This window comes from Alligator sinensis, unplaced genomic scaffold, assembly GCF_000455745.1.
Source record: "Alligator sinensis unplaced genomic scaffold, ASM45574v1 scaffold579_1, whole genome shotgun sequence".
Lineage (NCBI taxonomy): Eukaryota > Metazoa > Chordata > Crocodylia > Alligatoridae > Alligator > Alligator sinensis.
Window position 1 is genome coordinate 1,029,273 of NW_005842023.1, and position 8,267 is coordinate 1,037,539.

Below are 8,267 nucleotides of genomic sequence, written 5' to 3' on the forward strand. Positions count from 1 at the left end.
GGGGAGGAGCCGCCCAGGAACAGGGCCGGGCTCGCCCCGCGGGGAAGTCCGGCTGCCGGCAGGCGGGAGGAGGAGGGCTCCGGGCGGCACCCCGGGGGACCCTGGCACCCCTGCAGGGGTGTCGCACAGAGGCCGCGCTGCTGGCTTTGCAGCCGCCGTGCACAGATAGACCCAGGGCTTTCAAACGGGGATCTGTAGTGTCAACAGCAGGTCTCACCCCTTCTGGGCTGCCTTGCAGAAGACTTGTTTATCTGTAGTTAAAAAACACACAGGAGGGCTCCGGGCGGCACCCCGGGGGACCCTGGCACCCCTGCAGGGGTGTCGCACAGAGGCCGCGCTGCTGGCTTTGCAGCCGCCGTGCACAGATAGACCCAGGGCTTTCAAACGGGGATCTGTAGTGTCAACAGCAGGTCTCACCCCTTCTGGGCTGCCTTGCAGAAGACTTGTTTATCTGTAGTTAAAAAACACACACGCGTGTGAAAGCTAGGAGCTAGTATTTTTTCCAGGGGCACCTAGAGTCTAAAACAGGTTGAGCGCCACCACCTTGGAGATTAACAAACTCTAAGGTGCTGGCCCCTGTCCTACCTTTTGGCTGAGATCAAGTGTAGCCTGGAGATCTTCAAAAGGAGACTTGGACGCAGACCTTGCTGTGGTTATTTGACCCCAGCTGTCTTTCCTGCCCACAGCAGGATGGTTCCTTCCAGCCCTAAACTTCTGCGAATTGGTGCAATACCTGCCTTCAGACTAACAGGGAAGTGGCCTCTGAATCCCACGGGGAGGAGTTATCTCCGGAGCATGTTACTCAGCATGGGAGCAGTGATTCTCTGGCAGGAAGTTGTGGCAGCCCCGAGGCCTTGAGGTCCTTCCAAAGGTGCTGCGCAGTGGGAGCACCGTTGGGTTTGCAGCCACCATTTGCAGATAAAACCCAGGCTTTCAAGCAGGAATCTGTAGTGTCAAAAGCATTCCCCCCCTTCTGGGCTGAGTTTCTTGCAACAGAAGAATTGGTCTTACCGTTTTTCTGTAGTTATAAAAACCAAAGTAAAAGCTAGGAGCAGGCATTTTCCTGGGGGCGCCTTGAGTCTAAAAAGGTTTTGGAGGTTAACAGACCTTTCCTGCCTTTTGGCTGAGATCAAGTGTAATACCTGCCTTCAGACTAACAGGGAAGTGGCCTCTCTGAATCCCACAGGGAGGAGTTCTCTCTACAGCATGTTACTGGACATCTAAAACGGGGTAGGCAAATCCTAGCACAGGTGCCAGAGTGTGGCCCACCAAGGCATTTTGCTTGGCATGCACATCTTGGGGCAGGCAGCAAGAAAGGGGCCAGGGCTGCACTGCCACAATGAGGATTGGGCCCCTTGCGGCACCCCCTGCCATCTGCCTCTGGCACACCAACATCTTACAAACTGAGTTTGCTGGTGTTCTTGACAGTCCAATAACATTGCTGACTCGGATCTAGAGCCGTGATTTTCAGGCAGGGAGCCGTGGTGCCCTGGGGGGGACCTTGAGATCCTCTCAAGGGTGCCCTGGGCTGTCATGTAGGCCTGTGTGATCAATTAAATATCTATAACTTTGTTGTTTTGCCTCTGATTTGGGTGAAACTTGCAGGGGTGGTGGCCCCTGTTGAGGCCACAAAGTCTGCCAAGTTTCAAGAAGATAGGTCCAGGGGTTTGGGAGGAACTACACTTCAAGCTGCTGACAGGCAAAACTCATGACATAGATGACCCACTGTGTGTTAAGGCGCAGTGGGCTGAAAACTGCAGGGGTGGTGGCCCTTGCTGAGGCCACGAAGCCTGCCAGCTGTGTGTGTGTCTCACTGGGGGAGTCTGTCTTCTGGGGCCCTGCACCTCAAGCTGCTGGCAGGCAAAACTTGTGATGTGGGTGGGTGACATGGTGGGTGTGTGTTAAGGTGTGCCCTTCCTGGTGCTGGGGCCACTGCACAACATGGCAGTGTGCCCCAGTGGGGCCTCCTCCTCCCCTACAGCCTCACGGCCGGTCCACCACTTTGTGACAACAGGTACAATAACTTAGCTGGCTCAACATCAGTAGCATCAGCAGCAGCAGCATCAAAGGTACCCAAATGGAACTGTCACAGAGCCTTTCTTTTTATAAAGGAATTGACAGCAACAAGTAAAGATGTTGTGTTGGACATATGATGTTACTCATGGTGTGTGATGGCTTATCTTGTGTTTTTATGTCTATATGTGTATTATGAAAAAAAAAGGGAGTACATAAAAAAATGTATCTTTGGAAGCTTTAGGGTTGAAAACCCCTATGTCAGGCTGAGGAAGTACCTGCAGTTGGTCCTGGATGGAAGGAATAGTAAAGAAGCCAGAGGCTGGCCTGGCCCACAATGCAGACAAGAAAGCCAGTCAGTGAAAATGGAAATGGAAGCATCAGGGGGTGGGGGACTGGCTGGGGTGGGGGGTAGTGGGGAAAGATGAAACATGCAGAGATAGTATTTACTGCTGAGGGCATAAAGTATGCCAAGTTTCAAGATGATAGGTACCGGGGTTTCTGGGAAACTGCACCTCAAATTCCTGAAAGCAAAACTCATGTCACGTGTGTATATTAAACCACAGTGGGGTGAAAGCTGCACAGATGGTAGCTCTTGCTGAGGCCACAAAGCCTGCCAAGTTTCAAGGAGATGGGTGCTAGGGTTTCTGGGAAACTGTACCTCAAACTGCTGACAAGCAAAACTCATGACATAAGTGACACAGTGTGTGTGTTAAGGCACAAGAGGGTGAAAACCGCAGGCGGGGTCTGAGTTCTAGGGCCCTGCACCTCTGGCTACAGGCAGGCAAAACTCCCCAGGTACCTCTGCACTTTCACCTGTGCTGCTACATCCCCCTTTCCCCGCTCCCCCACCCACCCTAGCCTGTCCCTCACCCCCAAAATTTCCATTTTCACTGTCTGGCTTTCTTGTCTGCATTGGGTCTTGGTGGCCTCGGGGAAGGGCTTGAGGACCACCAAGATCTGGGAGATGATACCCCACTCAGCTCTGTTCAGGGGGCCACTGATCCTAATTTCCCCAAGCAAGGCCATCTCATGGATGGCCTTCTGTTACTCCACCAGCCTTTCCAGCATCAGGTATCTGGAGTTCCACCGAGTCTCCACATCCTGAATGATTTTGTGCTGAGGGATGCTCAGCTCTGCCTGTTTCTCTCACAGCATCTTTCCCCACTTGATGCTGCAGTGGAAGTAGCTTGCCACCTTCCTGCATTTCAAAATTGGCTGGCTTGTAGCAGTAGTGGTGGCGGTGCCGTCACCGGCAGCCCTGTCCCCCTCCAAGGCATCCCTCACTATTAGGTGCAGCCTGTGTGCCACACAGCGGATGCCAACAAAGTTGACATCACAGACAGCCTTCACCATATTGGCCCCATTGTCTGTGACCATGAACCCACTGGTGAGCTCGGCCTGCCCAATGAGCCACCATGTGGTTCATGGCCCCCATGATCTCCCTTGCTGTGTGGGACTCATCCAGCACATTGGCTTGCAGTAGAGCCCACTGACAGCCTGACTGATTGCACCAGTGCCCTGTGAGGGAGAGGTAGGCGTGATCGCCACCCCAACTGCTCCAGATGTCGGAGGTGAAGTGCAAGGCTACCTGTGGCACTGCCTTGCGCACCTCTTCCCTCAAGTACTCCCTGCATGCCTCATACAGGGAAGGCATTACCATCCTGCTAAAGGTGGTGCGTGCAGGCACTTTGTAAAATGGGGCCAGAAGTGCTATGAACCACCCAAACCCTGGCTGCTCAACTAGGGAGAAGGGCTGGCTATCCAGGGCAAGCATCTCCCCAATGCTCGGGGTGATCTCGCTCGCCTTGGGAATGTGCCTCCCTTTCTGTCTACCTTTTTCCCACTGGTCCAGGGTGGCCTGCTTCTGCTTTGTGGGGAAAGGGGGCTTTGGAGCGAGTGGGGGACTTCCCTTTCAGCACACTTGCACTGGTGCCAGGCTGAGCAGGAAGTAGGGCAAGGGGGTGCTGCCTCCTCAGATGCAGCACCATGGCCATGGTGGAGAAGTGTCTCGCATCCTTGTCACAGCTCATGTGCCTTCAGCAGTGCTGGCAAATGGTAAATCTAGGATTATCTGCCAGCTCAAAATGCTCCCACACTACACTACTCCCCAGCTTCTGGGCTGAGGGTGAGGATCCTGCCTTATCCCACTCCTCAGCAGCTGAGGCTTAACAGCAGGAGGAGCTGCTTCAGCTGAGCCACTCGCCTCCACAACCTCAGCCTCCTCCGAGGTGCTGCTTTCTGGAGGAGACCTGGGTCTAGGAAAAATTTGAGGGGTGTGGAGCACAAACTCTGATTCCCGCTCAGTCCCCAGAAATGCTTGAGCCAGCGCGCTCAGTATCCCTGGTTCCAGCTCCTCCTCTGGCAGTGGGAGGCTCATGCTGAGAGATGACATTGGGGTGGAAGAGACAGTGATTCCACTGCTGGTGCCTACTTCTGGACTGAGCAGAGGTGGTGCAGGTACAGGGATGTCAAGTGCAGACACTGCTCCCACCTCCTTGCTTCCACTGGCAGCACTGATGTCATGGCTGCTTGGGAAGAGAATGGGTCTGTGTTTGGCAGGGGGCAGCTTGCAGCTCTAGCTCTTCCCCTACCCCCTCTCCCTCCCCTGCCAGAAGACCTGTCACCTGCCTTTCCAGCACACCTCATATTGATCTTTCCTGTGCTGCAAAAGGTCTGTGTGTGTGTGTCACTCCTTTTGTGTTGTGTGTTTTATTCCCTCTGTTGCATGTGTGCACTGGACTCTTCTTTGATTGTTTGCTTCAGTGTTAAGAGTTACGTAAAAATTGTGTGCTGTCTGTCTCTGTCTTCTTCTCCTATGAACATCTGATTTTTTTTTATTTATATTGTGCACGTGTGCCTCCCTGCACAGTGATGGATCACGCTGGCAGGGAAAACACAGCTTTCTTTTTTCAAAGTTTGCAACAAAAAAAAGAGCAAATATAAATTGAAAGAAATTAATTGAATAGTAATAGTAATTGAATAGCTAAGATAAGCGAAATCCTACCCAATCCTTTCTAACAACAAAAAGGAGCGGGCAAGTTCAGCTACTGAGTAAACTAACCAAGCTGAGATGCTTGAGTCTGCTAGGGTACCTTTCTCACACAGTTCCTGACAAGGAACAAGCTAGCAAAAGGCACAGCATTCCTCCAAACAGAGGCTTTTATGCTGTTTCTAGGTCCCTCCCCTCAGATGCTGTCATTGGAAAGGCAGCCGGAGAGAAATCCTTCTCACTGGCCACCTACACATGTCAGTCTTCCCCACCGCTCTCCTTCCCTCCCCCATTCCCTCTCTCTCTCCTAACTTTCACTTTCAGCATCCGAAACTTTTCCGAAGCGCTTTGGAAGTGCCGAACCACTTCGGACAGCTTAAATGAGCCTGTGCTTAGCTCTAGGCATGCTGCTTCGGACGCTGAAGCATCCGAAGCGGCCCTGGATCCAAACCACGATCCGAAGCCACGCACAGCCCTACTGTCATGCAGTGGGTAGTACTGTTAAATTTACAGCCATGTTTCACAGATAAACCCAGGGATTTGTAACAGGAATACATAGTGTCAAAAGCATTCCAACCCCTTATGGGCTGAATTCTTTACAACAAGAACTGCTCTATTATTTTTCTGTAGTCAAAAACATGAGCAAAAGTTAGGAGCTGGCATTTTCTAAAGGCTGCCCTGTCTAAAAGGGTTGAGAACCACTGCCTTAGAAACCAGCAAACATTAACAAAGTGTCATCCTGTCATGCCTTCCACCTGATTTCAGACTTCCAGGGATAGCTACCTCTCCCTCAAAGCCACAGGGAGGAGTTCTCTCTACAGTGTGTTATTGAACATCTGGAATGGTGATTCTCAGTCAGGGTGCCTCAAGATCCTTTCAAGGGCTCTGTAGTGTGCTACGCAACATTAATACTGTTAGGTGTGCAAACATCTACCCACACATGATTCACAAGATCAACCCAGGAATTTCAAATAGCAATTCAGTGTCCAGAATATTTCTGAGTTCTTTGCAACAAAGGAATTGCTATATTATTTTCCTGTCATTAAGAAATGAGTGAAAGCTAGAGGCTGGCATTTTCCAAAAACTGCCGGTCTAGAGGATTTCACTGGTTTCATTCCTGTTAGAGTCCTAGTGAATGTTCCTTCATATGGTGAGTGGAGGGAGCTAGAAAAGAAATAGGTGTGTGCACAAATGGAGATGTGTAGAGAAAGAACAGAAAGACTCATAAGGAGGAACAAAGAGGGTATGTCCTATCTGAGGGCCACCATGCCCTCAGAAAAAGGTGAGAAAGAAAGTAGAAGCCCCGTTATTTTCTTTTCTATAGAGTGGGGAAGGACACCATAGATCCAGGGCTATGTAGATGTTGAAATAGAGATTGAAATGATCTTCAAGTCATCCAGTACATTTCCCCGCACTGAGTCAGGATCAACTAGTCTTAGATCAGTGCCAATAGATGCTTGTCCAGGCCTCAGTCCCTTCCCCTCTGCCTCCCTAGTGCATCAGTAGTGATACAAGGGAGAGTGCATCACTCTACTCAGATCTAGAACTCTTGGTTCCAAAATGATACCTTTTATTAGACCAACTGAGAAATCACAAAAAAAAAAATCTTTTTCTGCAAGCTTTTGGGCTCAAAGGCCCTTCATCAGACAAACACGGCTACCAAAAACATCACTCTGCTCATGGTTTCTACTATCCACATGATAGCAGAGAGTAGCATAACACAAATGGAGCAGATTCACTTCAATTACTTTAGCACCTGCATTCTCAAAGAAGTTAGAAGCTTAGGCTGCAGATTTACTAGATAACCCTGGTGCGTGATTTTTCTTTGGTATTCCCATTGGCTGACTGGTCCTGCAACACTCATTCAGCCTGTGGGACCAAAATGTACAGCACCACCGTTCTAGAGGGTCCTGCCTCTTTTTGGAGTGTGCAAGCTGATGCATATCTTCCTCAGTGACAGGCATCAATTAAGTATCTGTGCTAAGTGAATTCTTAAGTGACCAGCCCATCTTCTGCTGCCCAGATCTGTGAAGGCATTTTCTTAGCTGTGCCTCCTCCCCAGCTGGCACAATCAGGTATACACTTAAATTTATAGGTGCAGGGTGGTGGTGGAACGTACCTGAAATCAAGATGTTGCATATGGACTCATTTTAACTATAGGATGTTTAATGCCATGAGTTAGTGGTTCCCAAACTGTGGGTCACAAAGTCAGCAGATGGGGTCGCAGGGGTGGGGGGCTGTAGCCTGGGAGTGAGGGGCTATGCTGAGGAAATGGGGCCATAAATGGGGTCATGCTGATAAGGCGACTGGTAGGAGGGGTACGGGGGTGGGGGGCACGTGCCCCCCCTGACAGGGCCGTCCCCCGCTGCCACTGCCGGCTTCTGTGGGTGCTTGCCAGCCCTGTCCCCGCTGCCACCGCTGTCTTCTGCGGGTGCTTGCCAGTCCTGTCCCCACCGCCACTGTCACTGCCAGCTTCTGGGGGTGCACCCTCCAGACTCGGGAGGCACCAGTCACCCATGTGCTGAGGAAAAGTTTGGGAAGCACTGCCATAAGTGGTTAAGGCTTAATTGTGCTTCACAATATCTGTGAGGAAAATGGCTCATTGATGGGCTTTTCAACTGAGTGATGTACTTCATTATTTTGACAGCAAGTGGGCCCCTTGGTGTCCTCCCCTCTCTTGCCAACTCTGAAACCATCTTAAAGGGTTGTGACAGTCAGTGTGTGTTCCCCAGCACCCATATAATTCTATACTTCATAGAGGGCTATGAGTAAAAGTAATAGAGTTTAAGAGAATGACATTCCCTAAGACTCACCTGGCTGGTAAATCTATACCTGGCATGACGCTTTGTTAGGAACTGTTTCTAAGAAAAACGGGGAGTTAATTTTGGATCCCAAATTTTCCATATATATTTAAGGAAAATTCAGGCAAGTCCAATTATAGGGAGACAGAGAAGGATCAGTGATTGGGGTAGATCAGGGGGAGGGGGTTGCAGTGGTCAAGCTGCAGGAGAAGCAGCCAGAAACATTTTAAGTCCTGGAAGCAAGTAAGAATTCTCCTTCCTTTTCCCTCCAAGCTTGGCAGCACCTCCCCTCCTGCCCCAGGGGACAAGGACTTGGGGAGCTCTGGAGCAACTCCTGCCTGCTCCAGCCAGGCCCTGAGCCAGGCTCAGCCAAGGGCAGCAGCTGCAGCAGAAGCCACAGACGGGTTGCTCCCTGCTGACTGGTCCTTCACATGCTCCCTCCCAGCCCCAGAGCAGGCGCA

The 8,267-nt window shown here is 51.0% G+C and overlaps 1 protein-coding gene across 2 annotated transcripts in view; it reads right to left on the reverse strand.

Moving 5' to 3' along the window:
* Nucleotides 1-8,267, reverse strand: part of RIPK1 (receptor interacting serine/threonine kinase 1) — a 59,758-nt gene that overhangs the window by 49,893 nt on the left and 1,598 nt on the right. The window contains exon 1 of one of the 2 annotated variants that reach the window (XM_014519269.2): nt 586-719. The exons of the other annotated variant lie outside the window; for it this stretch is intronic. The gene's annotated coding sequence lies outside the window, so the exon portion shown is untranslated. Of the gene's footprint in view, nt 1-585; nt 720-8,267 lie in introns of those variants that run through there. 2 annotated transcript variants of the gene reach the window in all.